Source organism: Pan paniscus, chromosome Y (assembly GCF_029289425.2).
Source record: "Pan paniscus chromosome Y, NHGRI_mPanPan1-v2.0_pri, whole genome shotgun sequence".
NCBI lineage: Eukaryota > Metazoa > Chordata > Mammalia > Primates > Hominidae > Pan > Pan paniscus.
Genome location: NC_073273.2, coordinates 44,246,965 through 44,265,830, shown reverse-complemented (window position 1 = coordinate 44,265,830; position 18,866 = coordinate 44,246,965). Strand labels below are relative to the sequence as shown.

Here is an 18,866-nt window from a genome sequence, read left to right as displayed (position 1 = left end):
AATAAAAATAATATCAGGTATCTTGTCTGACCACAGTGGAATATCACTAGAAATCTGTAACAAGAAGAATCTTGGGAAATACACAAATACTTGGAAGCTAAACACTATGTTCCTGAATGACCAGTTGGTCAGCGTAGAAATTAAGGAAACATTTATTTTCTTTTTCTTTTATTGAAGTCAAAAGACAGTGAAGAAATTTAATTTTTTTGAAGCAAAGGAACATGGAACTACAACACACCAAATTCTGTGTTTAGCAAAAACAGTACTAAGCTGTACTAAATGGGAAGTTTATAGCAATGAACAACTATATTGAAAAAGTAAGAAGACATCAAAATAACAACCTAATGGTTCACCTCAAGGAACTAGGAAAGTAAGAACAAACCAAACCCAAGTAGAAAGAAGAAATAATAAAGATCACAGCATATATAAATAAAATTGAGAAAATACAAAATATTAATGAAATAATTGTTTTTAAAGATAAATTGACAAAACCTTATCAGACTAAGAAAAGAGGAGATTGAATAAAATAAGAAATAAAAAAGATGTAACAACTGAGACCACCGAATACAGACCCTGGATACGTACAAGTTCCAAGGTGAACCATGATGATATGGAACACCTCAACACACCAGTAATGAGTAATGTTATTAAAGCCATAAGAAAAAGTCATCTGTGAAAGAAAAGCACAAAATTGATGCCTTCACTGCTAAATTCTATGAAACATCTAAGGAAGAACAAATATCAGTTCTACTCAAACTCTTTAAAAGTAAATGGAAGAGGAGGGAATACTTCCAAACTCATTCTGTAGGTTTAGCATTACCCTGATACCGAAACCAGATGGGAACACAACAAAAAGAGAAAAACTACATGCCAGTAGCACTGATAAACTTAGATGCAAAAAATCCTCAATAAATTACTAAGAAGCCAAATTTGACATTAAGAATATTATTTACCATGATCAAATGTCCTATATCCTAGGGATGAAATAATGGTTCAACATACACAAATCGGTAAATGTGATACATTAACAGAAGAAAGAACAAAAACCACATGATTATTTCAACGGATGCAAAATAAAAGCTCTTAAATAAAATTTAACAACACTTTATGACAAAAGACTTAAACTGGCCGTAGAAGTAACGATATACCTCAAAATAATACAGGACATGTTTACATCTAAACAGTAACTTTATGGACAAATTTACAGCTAAAATCATATTTTACAGAAAAAAAAATTGGAGGTCTTTTTTTGTAAAATCTGTAACAAGAGAAGATGCTCACTTTTACCACTTTACTATAATACTAGAATAGAAGTCCTGGCCAGAGGAGTCAGACTTGAAAAAGAAATAAAGGGGTTGGGCGTGGTGGCTCACGCCTGTAATCCCAGCACTTTGGGAGGCCGAGAGGGGCGCATCGCGAGATCAGGAGATTGAGACCATCCTGGCTAACACCGTGAAACCCCATCTCTACTAAATATAAAAAAAATTAGCCGGGCGTGGCAGCATGGGCTTGTAGTCCCAGCTACTTGGGAGGCTCAGGCAGGAGAATGGCGTGAACCCGGGAGGTGGAGCTTGCAGTGAGCTGAGATCAGCGCCACTGCACTCCAGCCTGGGCAACTAAGCGAGACTCTGTCTCAGAAAAAAAAAAAAAAAAAGATTGATATTCATAATGTGTAAAATGTGTCTACAAAAAAAGGAGAAGGAAGAGCAACTCAAAAAAAAAAAAAAAAAAAAAAAAAAACAAGAACAACAACAAAGCAACAGGTTGTTCCAAGGAAATTTTCAGAAAAGAAAAATTGTATAGCTAATATACCACAAAGAAATTATAAAATTAAAACAATGTTAGCATTTCACAGTTCCTGGGTTGACAGACATAAACAGTATCAAGAGTTGGTTGGCTAAGGAGCAGGGAATGGAGAACACTCTTCTTGCTTGAGAGAATGACTCCTGGTATACTGGGCATATTATGGTAAAATAATGTAAAAACCATTAGTAAATGGTTTTTACTAACGTAAACCCATTAGTTTTATGGCTTAATGAAACAGGACAAATTATTTTATAAAACTGATATATATAATCATATTTTAATAAACATAGACATAGACCCTACAAGCTTTGAAACTTGAGAAAGTTTAATTTGTCTTATCTGTATTCCTTTCTCAGAAAACTAACCATCTGGCCTCCCAGGTTTCAGACACATAGTTTGTGAAGATTTTTCTCCCACTCTGTGTGTTGTCTGTTTTCTCTATTGATTATTTCTTTTGCATTGCAGAGGAGCTTTTTAGTTTAATTAGGTTCCATCTATTTATTTTTGTTTTTTTAAATTATTTGTATTGAGTTTGCTTTTGTGTTCTTGGTCATGAACTCTTTGCCTAAGCCAATGTCTAGAAGGGTTTTTCCAATGTTATCTTCTAGAATTTTTATGGTTTTATGTTTTAGATTTAAGGCTTTGATTCATCTTCAGTTGACTTTTGTGTAAGGGGAGAGTTGAGGATCCAGTTTCATTCTTCCACATGTGGCTTACCAATTATCCCAGCACCATTTTATTTAATATGGTGTCTTTTTCCCTCCTATGTTTTTGTTTCCTTTGTGGAAGATCAGTTGGCTGAAAATATTTGGCTTTATTTCTGGGTTCTCTATTTTTTCCATTGGTCTTTGTGCCTGTATTTATACCAATACCAAGACAGCCAGGGGGTAGGGAGTCCCTGGAGAAACTCCAACCAGTCTGCCCATTGAAGTGGGGAGAGGCTCTGGGAACTCACCACGTTTACAGCTGGGAGGAACCTGGCTCCTCATCTTCTAGGAGGGGAATCTGGCCTTGTGAAAGATCGCTGTTTCCCTTTATTTTCCCCTTTCACCCAATAAAACCCTCCATTACTCACCCTTTAAACCACCTGTCAATCTAAATTTCTGTGGCTGTGGGATGGACAGGAAACCAGTCTTTAGCTGAACTAATGAAAAGTCCTGCAACAATACCATAGCTGTTTTGGTAATTATAGCCTCGTAGTATAGTTTGAAGTTGGGTATTGTGACACCTCCAGATTTGTTCTTTTTGCTTAGTGTTGCTTTAGGTATGAGGGCTCTTTTTTGTTTCCATATGAATTTTAGGATTGTTTTTTTCTAGTTCTGTGAGGAAAGATAGTGGTATTTTGATGGGAATTGCATCAAAAATTTGTACATTGCTTTGATACTATACTCATTTTCACAATATTGATTCTACCCATCCATGAGCATGGAATATGTTTCCATTTGTTTGTGTTATCGTCTGTGATTTCTTTCAGCAGTGCATTGTAGTTTTCCTTGTAGAGATCTTTCACATCCTTGGTTAGGTATATTTCTAAGTATTTTAACTTATTTTTTGGCAGCTGTCATAAAAGTGATTGAGTTCTTGATTTGAATCTTAGCTTGGTCATTGTTGGTGTGTGCACTGTGTGCATTGATTTTGTATCATGAAACTTTACTGAATTCATTTATTGGATCTAGGAGCTTTTTGGATGAGTCTTTAGGGTTTTCTAGGTATACAATCATATCATCACTGAACAGTGACAATTTGACTTTCTATGTATTGATTTGGATGCCCTTTGTTTCTTTCTGTTGTTTGATTGGCTAGTACCTATTCACTTTCCCACAGTGGTTTGAAATGCTGGAGGCAGCAACTACTAAACATCAAATTACAGTGTTTTAACTTGTTAAATGCTAGAGAGAACTGCAGTAGACATTCTGCATTGTAAATATTCTATTAACTAATATTCATGCTGTTAAGTTACAGAGTTTTGACTTCTGGGTCTGAAAAAGGCAGCTACTTCTTTTTATTATTATTATTATTATTATTATTATTATTACACTTTAAGTTTTAGGGTACATGTGCACAATGTGCAGGTTAGTTACATATGTATACATGTGCCATGCTGGTGTGCTGCACCCACTAACTCGTCATTTAGCATTAGGTATATCTCCTAATGCTATCCCTCCCCCCTCCCCCCACCCCACAACAGTCCCCAGAGTGTGATGTTCCCCTTCCTGTGTCCATGTGTTGTCATTGTTCAATTCCCATCTATGAGTGAGAATATGCAGTGTTTGGTTTTTTGTTCTTGCGATAGTTTACTGAGAATGATGATTTCCAATTTCATCCACGTCCCTACAAAGGACATGAACTCATCATTTTTTATGGCTGCATAGTATTCCATGGTGTATATGTGCCACAGTTTCTTAATCCAGTCTATCATTGTTGGACATTTGGGTTGGTTCCAAGTCTTTGCTATTGTGAATAGTGCTGCAATAAACATACGTGTGCATGTGTCTTTATAGCAGCATGATTTATAGTCCTTTGGGTATATACCCAGTAATGGGATGGCTGGGTCAAATGGTATTTCTAGTTCTAGATCCCTGAGGAATCGCCACACTGACTTCCACAATGGTTGAACTAGTTTACAGTCCCACCAACAGTGTAAAATTGTTCCTATTTCTCCACATCCTCTCCAGCACCTGTTGTTTCCTGACTTTTTAATGATTGCCATTCTAACTGGTGTGAGATGGTATCTCATTGTGGTTTTGATTTGCATTTATCTGATGGCCCGTGAAGATGAGCATTTTTTCATGTGTCTTGTGGCTGCATAAATGTCTTCTTTTGAGAAGTGTCTGTTCATATCCTTTGCCTACTTTTTGATGGGGTTGTTTGTTTTTTTCTTGTAAATTTGTTTGAGTTCATTGTAGATTCTGGATATTAGCCCTTTGTCAGATGAGTAGGTGGCAAAAATTTTCTCCCATTTTGTAGGTTGACTGTTCAATCTGATGGTAGTATTTTTTGCTGTGCAGAAGCTCTTTAGTTTAATTAGATCGCATTTGTCAATTTTGACGTTTGTTGCCATTGCTTTTTGTGTTTTAGACATGAAGTCCTTGCCCATGCCTATGTCCTGAGTGGTAATGCCTAGGTTTTCTTCTAGGGTTTTTATGGTTTTAGGTCTAACGTTTAAGTCTTTAATCCATCTTGGATTAATTTTTGTATAAGGTGTAAGGAAGGGATCCAGTTTCAGCTTTCTACATATGGCTAGCCAGTTTTCCTAGCACCATTTATTAAATAGGGAATCCTTTCCCCATTGCTTGTTTTTCTCATGTTTGTCAAAGATCAGGTAGTTGTAGATATGCGGCATTATTTCTGAGGGCTCTATTCTGTTCCATTGATCTATATCTCTGTTTTGGTACCAGTACCATGCTGTTTTGGTTACTGTAGCCTTGTAGTATCGTTTGAAGTCAGGTAGCGTGATGCCTCCAGCTTTGTTCTTTTTGCTTAGGATTGACTTGGCGATGCAGGCTCTTTTTTGGTTCCATATGAACTTTAAAGTAGTTTTTTCCAATTCTGTGAAGAAAGTCATTGGTAGCTTGATGGGGATGGCATTGAATCTATAAGTTACCTTGGGCAATATGGCCGTTTTCACAATATTGATTCTTCCTACACATGAGCATGGAAGGTTCTTCCATTTGTTTGTATCCTCTACTTCTCTTAAATCTTGAATGTTGAAATCAATTAAAGCCTCACCTTCAGACCCATCTTCATTTGATGGGTCTTGATCTGGCCTTGTGAAAGATCCCTATTTCCCTTTATTTTCCCCTTTCACCCAGTAAAACCCTGCATTACTCACCCTTTAAGCCATCTGTGAACCTAAATTTCTGTGGCTGTGGGATGGACAGGAGCCCAGTCTTTAGCTGAACTAATGAAAAGTCCTGCAACAATACCATAGCTGTTTTGGTAATTAAAGCCTTGTAGTATAGTTTGAAGTTGGGTACTGTGACACCTCCAGATTTGTTCTTTTTGCTTAGTGTTGCTTTAGCTATGAGGGCTCTTTTTTGTTTCCATACTAATCAATCAAAATGCACGGTTCTTGTGAAACAGAGGTCCAGAAATCAAAACTATTCAATCCATATAGGCCCAGGGACTATTGTGGAAGATGGATGATTCTGATTCTTTGAATTATCTGAAAATTAGTTGAGAGATTTTCTATATATTAAACATTAATGTCAAAAGCACACTGATGTAAGGCCAGGACCTGGTCCTCTGTGTCAGAATAACAGGGTTTTCTTGGAGCATTGATCTGCTCTTTAATAAAAAATTGTAAATGGTTCTGGTACGTTGTGTCTTTGTTCTATTGGTTTCAAAGAACATCTTTATTTCTGCTTTTATTTTGTTATTTACCTAGTAGTCATTCAGGGTTCAGTTTCCACGTAGTTGTGTGGTTTGAGTGAGTTTCTTAATCCTGAGTTCTAATTTGATTGCACTGTAATCTGACAGACTGTTATGATTTCCATTCTTTTGCATTTCCTGAGGAGTGTTTTACTTCCAATTATGTGATCAATTTTAGAATAAGTGTGATGTGGTGCTGAGAAAAATGTATATTTTGTTGATTTGGGGTGGAGAGTTCTGTAGATGTTTATTAGGTCTGCTTGGTCCAGAGTGAGTTCAAGTCCTGGATATCCTTGTTAATTTTCTGCCTCATTGATCTGTCTAATATTGACAGTGGGATGTTAAAGTCTCCCGCTATTATTGTGTGGGAGCCTAAGTCTCTTTGTAGGTCTTAAGAACTTGCTTTATGAATCTGGGTGTTCCTATATTGGGTGCATAAATATTTAGAATACTTAGCTCTTCTTGTAGCATGGATTCCTTTACCATGAGGTAATGCCCTTCTTTGTCTTTTTTGATCTTTGTTGGCTTAAAGTCTGTTTTATCAGAGACTAGGATTGGAACCCCTGCTTTTTTTTGCTGTCCATTTGTTTGGTAAATATTCCTCCATCCCTTTATTTTGAGCCTATGTGTGTCTTTGCATGTGAGATGGGTCTCCTGAATACAGCACACTGATGGGTCTTGACTCTTTATTCAATTTGCCAGTCTGTGTCTTTTAATTGGGGCACTTAGCCCATTTACATTTAAGGTTAATATTGTCATGTGTGAATTTGATCCTGTCATTATGATGCCAGCTGGCTATTTTGCCTGTTAGTTGATGCAGTTTCTTCATAGTGTCGATGGTCTTTACAATTTGGCATGTTTTTGCAGTGGCTGGTACCGATTGTTTCTTTCCATGTTTAGCGTTTCCTTCATGAGCTTGTTTAAGGCAGGCCTGGTGGTGACAAAATCTCTCAGCATTTGCTTGTCTGTAAAGGATTTTATTTCTCCTTCACGTATGAAGCTTCGTTTGGCTGGATATGAAATTCTAGGTTGAAAATTATTTTCTTCAAGAAAGTTCAATATTGGCCTCCACTGTCTTTTGGCTTGTAGGGTTTCTGCCAAGAGATCCACTGTTAGCCTGATGGGCTTCCCTCTGTGGGTAACCCAACCTTTCTCTCTGACTGCCCTTAACATTTTTCCCTTCATTTCAACCTTGGTGAATCTGATGATTGTGTGTCTTTGGGTTGCTCTTCTCGAGGAATATCTTTGTGATGTTCTCTGTGTTTCCTGAATTTGAATGTTGGCCTGTCTTGCTCGGTGGGGGGAGTTTTCCTGGATCATATCCTGAAGAGTGTTTTCCAGCTTGGTTCCATTCTCCCTGTCACTTTTAGGTACATCAATCAAATGTAGGTTTGGTTTTTTAACATAGTCCCATATTTCTTGGAGGCTTTGTGTGTTTCATTTCACTCTTTTTTCTCTAATCTTGTCCTTTCACTTTATTTCATTAAATTGATCTACAATTTCTGATATCTATTCTTCTGCTTATTTGATTTGGCTATTGGTACTTGCGTATGTTTCACGAAATTCTTGTGCTGTGTTTTTCAGCTTCATCAGGTCATTTATGTTCTTCTCTAAACTGGTTATTCTAAAGCTAGCAGAAGATAAGAAATAACTAAGATCCGAGCAGAACTGAAGGAGATAGAGACATGAAAAACCCTTCAAAAAATCAATGAATCCAGGAGCTGTTTTTTTTTTTTTTTAAAGATCAACAAATTAGATAGACTGCTAGCCAGTCTAAAGAAGAAAAGGGAGAAGAATCAAATAGATGCAATAAAAAATGATACAGGGGATACCACCTCAATCCCACAGAAATACAAACTACCATCAGATAATAATACTATAAACATCTCTATGCAAATAAACTAGCAAATCTCGAAGAAAGGGATAAATTCCTAGACACATATGCCCTCCCAAGATTATATCAGGAAGAAGTCGAACCTCTGAATAGACCAATAACAAGTTTTGAAATTGAGGCAGTAATTAATAGCCTACCAACTAAAGAAACTCCAGGTCCAGACAGATCCACAGGCGAATTCTGCCAGAGGTATAAAGAGGAGCTGGTACCGTTCCTTTTTTTTTTGAGACAGAGTCTCACTCTGTCACCAGGCTAGAGTACAATGGCATGATCTTGGCTCACTGCAGCCTCCACTCCAGTGATTCTCCTGCCTCAGCCTCCCGAGTAGCTGGGACTACAGTCACGTGCCACCATGTCCAGCTAATTTTTTTAATTTTTTCAGTAGAGGTGGGGTTTCACCATATTGACCAGGATGGTCTCGATCTCCTGACCTGGTGATCCACCCACCTCAGCCTTCCAAAGTGCTGGGATTACAAGCATGAGCCACCATGCCTGGCCAGTACCATTCTTTTACAAACTATTTCAAACAGTAGAAAAAGAGGGAATTCTCCCTATCTCATTTTATGAGGCCAGCATCATTCTGATACCAAAACCTGGCAGAGACACAACAAAAAAAGAAAATTACAGGCCAATATTGCTGATTAACATCGATGTGAAAATCCTTAGTAAAATACTGGCAAACCAAATCCAGCAGCACATTAGAAAGCTTATCCACCACAATTAAGTCAGCTTCATCCCTGAGATGCAAGGCTGATTCAACATATGCAAATCAATAAATGTAATTCATCACATAAACATAACTAATGACAAAATCCACACGATTATCTCAATAGATGTAGAAAAGGCCTTTGACAAAATTCAATAGCCCTTCATGCTAAAAACTCTCAATAAACTAGGGACTGATGGAACGTACCTCAAAATAGTTAGAGTTATTATGACAGACCCATAGCCAATATCATACTGAATGGGCAAAAACTGGAAGCATTCCCTTTGAAAACCAGCACAAGACAAGGATGCCCTCTCTCACCACTCCTATTCAACATAGTATTGGAATTCCTGGCCAGGGCAATCAGGCAGGAGAAACAAATAAAGTGTATTCAATTAGGAAAAGAGGAAGTCAAATTGTCTCTGTCTGCAGATGACATACTATATATTTAGAAAACTCCATCATCTCAGCCCAAAATCTCCTTAAGCTGATAAGCAACTTCAGCAAAGTCTCAGGATACAATATCAAAGGGCAAAAATCACAAGTATTCCTATACATCAATAACAGACAAAAAGAGAGCCAAATCATGAGTAAACTCCCAATCACAATTGCTACAAAGAGAATAAAATACCTAGGAATCCAACTCACAAGGGATGTGAAGGACCTCTTCAAGGAGAACTACAAACCACTGCTCAAGGAAATAAGAGAGGACACAAACAAATGTAAAAACATTCCATACTCATGGATAGAAAGAATCAATATCGTGAAAATGGCCATACAGTCCAAAGTAATTTACAGATTTAATGCTATTTCCATCAAGCTACCATTGACTTTCTTCACAGAATTGGAAAAAAGCTACTTTAAATTTTATATGGAACCAAAAAAGAGCCTGCATAGCCAAGACAATCCTAAGCAAAAAGAACAAAGCTGGAGGCATCACACTAGCTGACTTCAAACTATACTACAAGGCTATAGTAACCCAAACAGCATGGTACTGGTACCAAAACAGATATATAGTCAATGGAACAGAACAGAGGCCTCAGAAATAATACCACACATCTACACCATCTGATCTTTGACAAACCTGACAAAAAGAAGAAATGGGGAAAGGATTCTCTATTTAATAAATGGTGCTGGGAAAACTGGCTAGCCATATGCAGAAAGCTAAAACTAGATTCCCTCCTTACACCTTATACAAAAATTAACTCAAGATGGATTAAAGACTTAAATGTAAGACCTAAAACCATAAAAGCCCTAGAAGAAAATGTAGGCAATACCATTCAGGACATAGGCATGGGCAAAGACTTCATGACTAAAACACCAAAATCAATGGCAAGAAAAGCCAAAATTGACAAATGGGATCTAATTAAACTAAAGAACTTCTGCATAGCAAAAGAAACTATCATCAGAATGAACAGGCAGCCTACAGAATGGGAGAAAACTTTTGCAATCTATCCATCTAACAAAGGGCTAATATCCAGAAACTACAAAGAAAAACAAATCTACAAGAAAAAAACAAACAACCCCATCAAAAAGTGGGTGAAGGATATGAACAGACACTTCTGAAAAGAATGCATTTATGCAGCCAACAAACATATGAAAAAAGGCTCATAACACTGGTCATTAGAGAAATGCAAATCAGATACCATCTCACACCAGTTAGTATGGTGATCATTAAAAAGTCAGGAAACAACAGATGCTGGAGAGGATGTGGAGAAGTAGGAATGCTTTTACACTGTTGGTGGGGTGTAAATTAGTTCAACCATTGTGGAAGACGGTGTGGCGATTCCTCAAGGACCTAGATCTGGAAATACCATTTGACCCAGAAATCCCATTACTGGGTATATACCCAAAGGATTATAATTATTCTATTATAAGTCACATGAACATGTATGTTTATTGTGGCACTGTTCCCAAGAGCAAAGACTTGGAAACACCCCAAATATACATCAGTGATAGACTGGATAAAGAAAATACGGCACATATATAGCATGGAGTACTCTGCAGCCATAGAAAAGGATGTGTTCATGTCCTTTGCAGGGACATGGATGAAGCTGGAAATCATCATTCTCAGCAAACTAACACAAGAACAGAAAACAAAGACCACTTGTTCTCACTTATAAGTGGGAGTTGAACAATGAGAACACATGGACACAGGGAGGGGAACATCACACACTGGGGCCTGTTGGTGGGTTGGAGGCTAGGGGAGGGATTGCATTAGGAGAAATACCTAATGTAGATGATGGGTTGATGGGTGCAGCAAACCACCATGGCATGTGTATACCTATGTAATACACCTGCATGTTGTGCACATGTACCCCAGAATTTAAAGTATAATAATAAAAAAATTGTAAATGATTATTAAAGGCCTATGAAATATTTACCTTATAATAATCTAGTTTAAAAAAATACGATATCAGTCAATTCTAACTATTCACTATTTCCTTTTAGCAATGGACTTGAGAGTTCCATTAAACCTCTTTTTCTTTATAAATTGCCCAGTCTCAGGTATGTGTTTATCAGCAGCAAGAAAATGGACTAATACAAAAACCATCAGATCTTGTGATACTCACTCATTTTCATGAAAACAGTATGGGGAAAATCTCATGATGCAATCACTTTTCACTGTGTCCCTCCCACAGCAGGTGGGGATTATAGGGATTACAATTTGAGGTTACAATGTGACACAGGGGACACAGCAAAATCATATCAAATAGATTTGTTTATAAGGGTTTATTAAAATAGTTTAATAATACAACAGAAAAAGGTAAAATTTGGTTTTCTCTTTTGAAATTATGTTTTCTTTTCCTTTTTTTTAGGATCTCAGTTTGGCTTTCAGGCTGTAGAGCATTGATGTGATTGCAGGTTACTGCAGCCTCAACCTTCCAGGTTCAGATGATACCTCCACGTCAGCCCCCTGAGTAGCTGCAACTACAGGCATGAACCACCACACCCGGCTATTTTTTCTGTTTTTTGGTAGACATAGGGTTTTCCTATGTTGCCCAGACTGGTCTCAAACTCCTAGGCTCAAGTGATCTGCCTGTTTCAATCTCCCAAAATGCTGAGATTATAGGCATGAGCCACTGTGCCTGGCCTGAACAGAATTTGTGTGTAATATTAATTAGAAATGGTCCTGCTATTATGTATCTTTGGTGGAAGTAAGGGGCTGGAGAGAGAAAGATTGTGTTTCAGAAGAAAACTATAGTATTAATTTCACCTTTGATTCCCAGTTGGCCAAGAGGCCACCATCATATGGAGCTACCAAAAATGCCCCTTCTCAGCATTGTGAAAGGAAAATATCTTGGGTCCCTTCAAGGTAGTAACTACTCAGGGCAAATCTGCTTCCCATTATATTCAAAGTCATCCTTCTGATCACTGAGTTAGATGCATATCTGATTGCCTCCTTTGGATAGGCTTCTCAGAAACTCGAAAGAATACAACCATTTGTCTCTCACCTACCTGTAACGTGGAAGCCCCCTCCCTGCTTTGAGTTGTCCCTGCCCTTCTGGATGGAACCAATGTACTTCTTACATATATTGACTGATGTCTTATTTCTCCCTGAAATGTATCAAACCAGGCTGTGCCCCAAACACCTTGGCCACATGTCATGAGGACATCCTGAGGCGATGTCATGGGTGTGTATCCTCAACTTTGGCAAATATACCTCCTTGAACTTGGAAAGTTTTAAAGTGTGTCTTATCAGAGTTCCTTTCTCAGGCAGCCCACCATCAGGCCTCCCATGTAGCATCAAGGAACTAAAACATAACTAGATTACTCCATTGGGATAATGAGATGCCAGACCCCTCACCCATTGCAATTGCATAACTGACCACTTGCTTCCTGTTGACCAAATCATCTTCTTTACACCTCCATAATTTCTGTTTTTCTGCATGTGTTTATATTTTTTCCCTGCTATATAAACCTTTGACTTTAGTTGGTTGGCACGATGGATTTGAGACTGAGCTCCTATCTTGTTGCCTGCAGCACCTGATTAAGGTTCTTCCCTACAAATATTTGTTGTTTTAGTAAATGGCTTCCTTTTCAGTGAGCAGCAGGACCTAGACTGAACCCCTGGCATTTTGGTAACATTAATCATTGATATGGTTTAGCTATGTCCCCATCCAAATCTCATCTTGAATTATATAGTTCCCATAATCCCCACATGTTGTGGGAGTGGCCTGGTGGGAGGTAACTGAATCATGGGAGCAGTTCCCTGCTTGCTGCTTTTCTCATGATAGTGCATGAGTTCTCATAAGATCTAATGGTTTTATATGGGGCTTTTCCCCCTTTTGTTTGGAACTTCTCCTCACTGCTGCCATGTAAAGAATGTGTTTGCTTTCCCTTCCACCATGATTGTAAATTTCCTGAGGCCTCCCTAGCCATTTTGAAATGTGAGTCAGGAAAGCCTCTTTTCTTTATAAATTACCCAGTCTCAGGTGTGTCTTTATTAGCAACATGAGAATGGACTAATAACAATCCTCAGTGGAAAAGCTATTTTAGATCTGGACAAAGAGGATTTTACAAGAGTGTGCTAATGTTTTTCAAAATGTGCTTGGTGTTGGGGAAAACTATTGATATGTGAGCCCTAAAATCAGTTCCTAGGAGTAGGGCCCAGAAATCTCCATTTTTAAAAAAAGATGTTTCTCTGGAAATTTAAGAACTATAGCTGTTTTCTGAAATATAAGTGGTCTGATTTTTATTTAGCTGTTCCTTGGTTATGCTAATTGGTTTCTTGTTTTGTTTTATTTCTGGTTTTTTTTTTTTTTTTTTTGAGATGGAGTCTTGCTCTGTTGCCCAGGCTGGAGTACAGTGGCATGATCTCAACTCACTGCAGCCTCCGCCTCCCAGGTTCAAGTGATTCTCCTGCCTCAGGCTCCCGAGTAACTTAAACTATAGGCACATACCACCATGCCTGGCTAATTTTTATATTTTTAGTAGAGTCAGGGTTTCTCCATGTTGGCCGAGGTGGTCTCAGACTCCTGACCTCAGGTGATCCACCTGCCTTGGCCTCCCAGATAATTGTTTTTAAAATAAGTGGTATTGCATTGGTCCACATAAACATGAAGGAAGCAAGTAGTGTCTATAGAGCTTGTTCCTCAACAAAGATACTTGGGAATGTGAAGGTAAACTTTTCTTTTTGTATTTGTCTTTGTTTGTCTTTCAAACCTGTGAAGTATTTTGAATATACACACATGGAGAATTACTCCACATATCCATCACTCAGCTTCTATAACTGTTACAACATAGACAAATCTTATTTCATGTATACCTTCCACCTATTTCACGATCCACTCATGATCCTCCCTCACCTTCACAGTTTTTTGAAGCAAATTTCTGAAATATCATTTCCTGTAAAAATACTTTGATGGCATATCTTTAAAAGATAGGAATTCTTTTTTAAGGGTATAATTACATAATCATGTCAAAATAAACATTAACAAAAGCATTCAAATTCAACATATTAACAAGAATATGTAGGTATATAATTATATATTTATATTGTATCTGTATATCATAATAGATGTATATTCATGTATATCTGTATATATAGGCATATTAAGAGTTTATATATTTCAAAGTCATAGTTTTTATAGTTATTTTTCTGGATCAGGATTAAAATAAATCTTATATAATTGTTTAATATGCCTTTTAAGCCTCTTCTAATTTATCGATTTTCCCCTCCATTTTTATCTCATATTTTTTATTTAATAAAGAAAAGTCATTTGTCCAGTAGAGTTTCTCGCCCTCTGAATTGTGTTAATCTATTCCTGTAAAACACTCCCCACCACCATGGCTTTACATGTTTCTCTAAGCCCCTAAATTTATTGTAAATTAGTGGTTAAATCTAGAGGATTGATTGTGTACAAGACTGCTTTGGGGGAGTTAGGAAACAAATTACTTTATAGATCTTATTGTGCATATCCTTCATAGGGCACATATCTAATTGTCTTCTAGTAGTCATTGATAATCATTGCTTTAGATTAATTTATGTACTAGGGCTTGCAAAATGGTGGTATTCTCCTATTGTCTATCCCTAATGAATTACTTGGAGTACACTTGTTTTTTGTATTTGACGTTTTTATTTTAGGCTGTAAAAACAAAAACAAGCCAGCAAGCAAACAACAAGAAGAAAACAACAACAACACAAACCTTGAAATAGACTTGTCAGATGTAAATATTTCTTTTCTAGGGAAGTAGAAGGTAGGCCATCTTACTTTACTGATGCTTGCTCTCTGTGAGGTTTTGACCCTGCTTTGGATTTTTGTTTTGTTGTTGTTGTTGTTGTTGTTGTTTTGAGACAGGATCTTACTCTGTCAGACAAGGCTGAGTGCAGTGGCATAATCATGGCTCACTGCAGCCTTAACCTCTTAGGCTCAGGTGATTGACCTTCCTCAGCCTCCCAAGTAGCTGAGACTTCAGGTGTGCACCACTATACCTGGCTAATTTTTGTATTTTTTGGTAGAGATGGGATTTTACCAGGGTGATCTTTGGTCAGGGTGGTCTCTAACTCCTGGCCTCAAGTGATATGCCTGTTTCAGCCTCCTAAAGTGTTGGATTACAGGTGTGAGCCACCATACCCAGCCTGGATAATTTTTCTCATCTCTTTTTGTTTCCTCTTTATCATCCATTTCTTCACTTTCTTCATCATAATCATCATCATCTTCAACAGTTGCTCCAGTAAAGTGTAACACTGATTTTGGGATTATACACCATTTTCACAGTCTGCAGCAAATACAGCTTCGGCAGCATCATCCAGAACTGCATTCTCAGAACTTCAGGCAGGCAGAAAAAAATTAAAGTCATCAGAAACTGTTTTATTCCCATTAGAAACTGTCCCACATTCCTTGTGTTTCTGCTTCTTAAAGGTTTTTATTCCTTTTTTCCCAGTCCATCTGGCACCCTGTAGAACCCATAATTTCTGGCCTATCAAAAGAAAAATGATGAGAGTCTTCTGATTTTGACTTCATACTATATGTCTTTGTCAACACTTCATTTGTGAAATATTCAGGGTTCAAAGTGAAATTCTAAGACAAAACTCATAGGTTGGCCAGCATCTGAGAACTTCACCTTAACATCTTTGAAGTGCTTCAGAATAGGTTCATCATGTTCCTGAACTATATTATTGAGCAAGTCCAAAATTTAGGAATTCCTTTGGGGTCTTTGTTTTCTTCATCCATTTTTTCATGATCAACCTTGGCCTTTCTTTCAGCTTTGAATTTCAGCTGAAATTTTGTCTTCTTTATCTCCTTTCAATTCACATTTTTCTTCCATAGTTCATAAATTGCATTAATAACATCAAATCACATATCAAATAGAGGCTGAGAGGGAATAGCATACTTCCTTTCAGGATTATAAACTTCCTCATGGAATTTGGCCTCTGTCTGTGCACATTTAAGTTGCAGGTTTTTGAGAGCATTGACTCATCTTTAACTACCTTAGGCAATCATTCAATATATCTTGTTGATCTTTCTACCAAACCATCAAGTCTTTCTCTAAAGCCTGTAAGAATCTGAGGATTTTCCATCATCTGAACAAATCTGCTTGATTTTTTTCTCTTCACCAGTTTCTTTTCTTTTCTTTCTTTTTTTGAAATGGAATCTCACTCTGTTGCCCAGGCTGGAATGCAGTGGCGCAATCTCAGCTCACTGCAACCTCCGCCTCCCAGGTTCAAGCAATTCTCTGCCTCAGCCCCCCAACTAGCTGGGACTACAGGCATGCACCACCACACCTCATTTTTATATTTTTAGTAGAGACAGGGTTTCACCATGTTGGCCAGGCTGGTCTTGAACTCATGATCCACCTGCCTTGGCCTCCCAAAGAGTTGGGATTACAGGCGTGAGCCACCATGCCTGCTCTTTTTCTACTTCTTCAATGCCAGTCAATTTTTTTTTTTTTTTTGGCCAGGTCTCATTCTGCTGCCCAAGCTGCAATGCAGTGGCATCATCTTGGCAATTCTGCCTCAGCCTCCCAAGAGGCTGGGATTACAGGCACACATCATTGACCCAGCTAATTTTTGTATTTTTAGTAGAAGTTGGGGTTTCACCATGTTGGCCAGGCTGGTCTTGAACTTCTGACCTCAGGTGCTCCACCCACCTTGGCCTCCGAAAGTGCTGGGATTATAGGCATAAGCCACCATGCGCAACTAATTTTAGTATTTTTAGTAGAGATGTAGTTTAGCCATGTTGGCCAGGCTGATCTCAAACTCTAGACCTTAGGTGATCCACCGTCTCGGCTTCTCAAAGTGCTGGGATTACAGGTGTGAGCAAACACACCCAGCCCCAAATCTTGTCCAAGATCAGACTCTTCTTTGTTGTCAATGTCTGCCATGTAAGAACTCTGAATATCTGAAATGCAATCCTTCATTTCTGTTATAGTTCTTTCGGTGGATGAAAATGGCATATTTGTGCATTCTCTGGACATGCTATAACAAGGACACTCCTTGTAACTATTGTTACATATTAACTCAAAAATTCTTTCTCAAAGTGTGGTCTGAGGGTCCTCAGACCCTTACAGGGGAATTTCGAAACTATTTCCAGGCTGGGCGCAGTGGCTCATGCCTGTAATCCCCACACTTTGGGAGGCTGAGGCGGGTGGATCACAAGGTCAGGAAATCAAGACTATCCTGGCTAACACGGTGAAACCCCATCTCTACTAAAAATACACACACAAAAAATTAGCAGGGCGTGGTGGCAGGCACCTGTAGTTCCAGCTACTTGGGAGGCTGAGGCAGGAGAATGGCATGAACCTGGGAGGTGGAGCTTGCAGTGAGCCAAGATCGCGCCAGGGTACTCCAGCCTGGGTGACAGAGTGAGACCCCGTCTAAAAACAAAAGCTAAAAAAAAGCAAAAACAATAACAACAAAAAACTATTTCCATATAACCATAAATACTGCCTCTTGCATTCTTATTTTTCCACAGGTGTACAGTGGAGTTTTCTGGAGGCTACATGACATGTGATAAGAAAACAGACTGAAAAAGGGACTATATCTATAAAGAGAAAATTGCTATCACTGTTTTTGGTTGGGAAAAACATTTGTATGAGATAAACGTGTTATTCTTTTCATAATCAGACATTCTTCTCACAAGTGTTGGTTCTCTACCATTCCTCAAAGATGATAATTTTTTGAAATATGTTATTGTGGATTCATGATTTTGGATATATCCAATGGGTTTAAGTGCATTGCAATAAAATGGTATTTTGATACTCATCATTAGCTAGTACAAGCCTCTTCAAACTGGATCACAACGTTTTTTGACACACCCTAGCAATGATGTATTTTGCATGTGAGAAATAAGATGCATTTTGAGCGACCAGAGGGTAGAGTATTTTGGGCTGAAATGTGTCCTTCCCCAGATTATAACTCCAAGTACCTCCAACTGTGCCTGCATTTGCAGAGAGGTAATTAAGGTAAAATGAGGTAATACGGGTGAACTCTAATCCAATATGACTAGTGTCCTTACAAGAGAGTCAGACATAGACACAGAGTGAAGATCAGGTGAAGATAGTGATAAGGCTGCCATCACTAAAAGCCAAGTAGAAAGGCCTTGGAATAAATCAAACCTGTCAATACTTTGATCTTGGACTTGGGGCTCTGAAATTGTGAGAAAATGAAATTTTCTTTTGGTTAAACCACTCAGTGTGGTATTTTCTTACAGCCTCCATAGCAGCCTAATACACTTAGTTCTATAAAACTTTTTGAGATGTTTTAGATACGATGTCTTTAAATTTTGGTTCCATAAAGCTTTTTGAGACATTTTAGATAACATGCTTTTACATTTTGGTGTATGAATTAATTCTATACTATTGAAGTGTCTCTGTTTTCTCAAAAACTAGTATAATCTTTTTTTTTGTAAATTCCTTCTTAGTGATGGGAAGTAAAATTTTTTTTTTTCTGCTTCATCTTCTTTTGGAAAAGATATAAAGACCTTGTACTGTGTCTTGCTTATGCAATTGTGGCTACTTTACGCAATTGTAGCTACTTTATTAAAACCTCGATCTTTGTGAGCTGGTTAGTTACTTTCAAAGCTGAGACACATTAGCAACTGTGAACAACAGGTACATTTTATCAGTAATAAAAGTTTATTTGCT

General features: G+C 37.9%; 1 pseudogene; it reads right to left on the bottom strand.

Moving 5' to 3' along the window:
- Window positions 1–15,304: 15,304 nt before the first annotated feature.
- On the bottom strand, window positions 15,305–17,198 carry LOC129395496 (nucleosome assembly protein 1-like 1; annotated as a pseudogene).
- Window positions 17,199–18,866: the final 1,668 nt, after the last annotated feature.